We start from the raw sequence: 3455 nt of genomic DNA, 5'->3' as shown, positions 1-3455 counted from the left end.
TGAGATGGAGGACTTTGTGGATTGGTGTCGGATATATGGGTTAATGGGTTAATGTTGGACTTGTGGGCTTGGGCAGCATTGGGTTGGGATGTTTTCTTGATGCACACTTAATCTTTACATAAAACTCTCTCTTTTCCTGAGTTGCTGTGGATTTGTTTCTCTAAAGCACCCAGACTGCTATAGTGTGTATCCTCCATCGGCTTCACTAGCCTTCCTAGAGCCCACAGGACAAGGGCTTTCATGCTTTGATGTCTGGAAAGTCATGAGTGATCGTGTTTTCTTCTTTGCTTTGGCTGCTAGGAAGCACAACCAGATTGCTGCAAGTCCATAGACCTTCTGGCCTCACCTTGTTTTTTCTCCTTTCCCCTTTGCTGTACTTTTATTAGAAGACCCCTGGCATGGTGGTTATGTGTTAGTCAGCAGTTCAAAACCACCGGTCACTATATGAGACAAAGATGAGGCTTTCTACTCCTGTAAAAAGTGACAGTCTTAGAAACCCACAGAAGCAATTCTACCCTGTCCTGTAGGGTCACTATGAGTCAGAATCTACTCAATGGCAGTGAGTTGGGTTTTTTGGATACGTTTGTTGCTCACTTGCCTCATATTTCACACTGTGTGAGGTTGCACAGTTACTTCTCAGATCATCCGGGCAGGGGGCTCTGATTCCACACAGTGATGTCAGAGGATGAGTTGAGGACCAGTAGGAATCTTTGAGCGTTTCACTTCCAGGCAGTGCCTTACCTCCCAGAAAAGAAGGCATCTGCTCAAACTGAGCTGCTCTTGCGGGAGGACTAGAAAGGGTTGAAATTCCCTCTCTAACCTTTTGAACACCGAGGCTGCAGCCCGACATGCTAAGGAAGTCTGCCAGAGGACAGGCCCGGGTGTCTACTTACTGTGAATGCACACTTATTCTGGTAGACATTTGCTTTCACTCACATGGACACACAGTGTGTTGCTGTGATCAGTTGCCCTCACTGCATGCTGCCCCCAGACCCTATGCACCTTGGAACAAGATGCCCACACCCCTGTGCCAGATTCGACCACGTGAGCCAGGTGGTTTTCTTTCTTTCTTTTTTTAAAAGTAGATCTCCAGGCCTTTTTTCCTAATCTTAGTCAAAAAGTTCCTCTGAAGCCTTTTCAGCATCCTACCAAACACACTGACAGAGGGCTGGAAGCCACACAGGCGGCACATGGAGTGGGAATTGGATCTCAGCCTTGCACTTGGAAGGGGAGACTTGACCACCGAGCCACCACTGGCCCTGTAAATAGCCTAGAAAGAGTCAGTGTTGGGTGGCTCAGCGACGCATTGTGTTGGAGCATAGGCTTCCTGTTGCTTCTCTCATAACTGTGTCCGTTCGTAGTCACCCCTGCTCCCAGTGGCACAGGGAGCTGGCCGGCCGTCTGTATCCCGGTCAGCAGCAGTGGAAGGATGCTGCGTGGATGCTGTAGATGCAGGTGCCGATGCCCCTGAGCCCCTTATTTAGCTTCTCACTCACCAATCTTGGGGCATCTTCATTTCATGCAAACTTGGGTGTGTTCTCAGCTCGCTTCTTCACTGATCAACACCAGCTACCTTGCAGGGTTCTTGTGAGTATTAAGTAAGACTGTAGTAAACCATAACAGGTGTTCCACAAATGTAAATTTCTTTCTATTTTTAGTTTTCCTTTCCCACCATCACTCGGGGCTAAGAGGGAAGCTTGAGCTACACCAGGAAAGCTGTAGGAACACTTCCACGAAGACTGCCAGAGGGAATGGGGTAGCTCCACAGACAGCTGGGACCACACGTTGCCTTTGCCTTGGACTGTTAGGCGGTAAAAACTGGAGCAAAGGGGCAGGCGCTGGGAGCATAGCATGCCAGTCACTGGAGCCTAGGTGTGTGTAGAGGTGGGATGTGGACAGGTCCCCTGACTTCTTAAGGACTTTACCTGCCCTGGGACTCCCAACTTTTGCTGGATTGTCTTTCCCAAATTCAAAAGAGCGCAGGCGAAGTGGAGCAAGGTGGAGTGGGTGAGAACAGGATGGCTGCTTTCATCTGCAAGATGACCTTGGGCAATGTCAAGACTCTGCACTAAGCATGCTGCCAGGGCGAGCATTCCCTTGGCTCCCCTTCTGCTAAGGATGAGCCCCCAGAAGGTCCCCTGGGACCTTGTAAAGCTGAACTGGTGGGTGAGGGGGCCCAGCAGGAGTTTGCTCTGCTCAGCAGAGGCTGCTAGGAAATGGCGCCGCTCTCCCCTGTGTGGCTCACCAGGATGGAGATGCTGAAGTTGGCAGAAGGGCATGCCCAGACTGACTGCTGGGAGAGCTCTGGTCCCCTGGAGGGTAAGGGATAAGAAGAGCAGGGGATGGTTGGTGAGCCTTAAGTTGGTGGAGGAAGGAGGACAGCTGTGTGTGTGTGTGTGTGTGTGTGTGTGTACAGGCAGACTTGTATGGCTGTTAACATGGGCTCAAGCATAACAATTGTGAGGATGGAGCTGGACCGGGTGCATTTCTATTGTACATAGGGTTGCTGTGAGTCGGAGCTGACTCGGCAGCATCTAACAACACAACCTGCTGTTTTGAGCGTTCTCTAGCAGAACGCTAGATGAGATGGGACAGATGAAGGGGAAGGTGAGGTAATGCATGCAGTTGCCTTCACTGAGTCCTACATGTACGTCATCATATCCTTTATCCTCACTGCTCTCTACGAGGTAGACATTAACTTCCCATTTAACAGAGGAGAACACTGAGGCTCAGAGTGGGTGGATGTATCCTATTCTTTGGGCCTGCTGTAACAAACCCCACACCACGGGTGATGTAAGACCACAGAAGCATATTCTCGTAGCGTTCTGGAGGCCAGAGGTCCTGAGTCAGGGGGTGGGTGGGAAAGGAGAGATCTTTCTTGTCTCCTGCAGCTTTTGGTGGCCACAGGTGTTCCTTGGCTTGTGGCAGCATCACTGCAGTCTCTACCTCCATCTTCACATGGCCATTTTCCCCACACCAGTACTGTCTCGCCCTGTGTCTGTCTCCATGTTTGTCAGGACAGCAGTCTGCCCTACCCCGGTATAGTCTCATGTTGACTAATTACATCTGCAAAGAAGCTATTTCCAAATGAAGTCATATTCATACGTACTGGGGGTTAGGACTTGAATGTATCTTTTTGGAGATTAACCCATATGTTTTCAAACATAAATGGCCTACTACCTCCTTTTTAGGAAAAAAAAAATTACTCAGTATCTCCCGGGCAATGAACATCTTGTGTCTTATAGCCCATAATCCAGGATAAAGTGTATCTGCTTTTGCAGCCTCCCTAGATCGCTCCTGTACCTCAGTGGGCGGTATTGTCTGCTTTGGGAAACTCTGGGCTAGCCTGTAACTGCGGGCACCTTGCCCAAGGTCAGAGACAGCCTTGACTGAGCTGGGGAGCCTGGGATCCAGCTTTATTGCTTATTCTGCTTTGCTTCCAACCTCACCTGGGG

Source organism: Echinops telfairi, unplaced genomic scaffold, assembly GCF_000313985.2.
Source record: "Echinops telfairi isolate 266 unplaced genomic scaffold, ASM31398v2 ScPeMD7_7457;HRSCAF=8495, whole genome shotgun sequence".
In the NCBI taxonomy this organism is placed as follows: domain Eukaryota; kingdom Metazoa; phylum Chordata; class Mammalia; order Afrosoricida; family Tenrecidae; genus Echinops; species Echinops telfairi.
The sequence above is the reverse complement of the archived record's forward strand: the minus strand, read 5'-3'. Positions refer to the sequence as shown.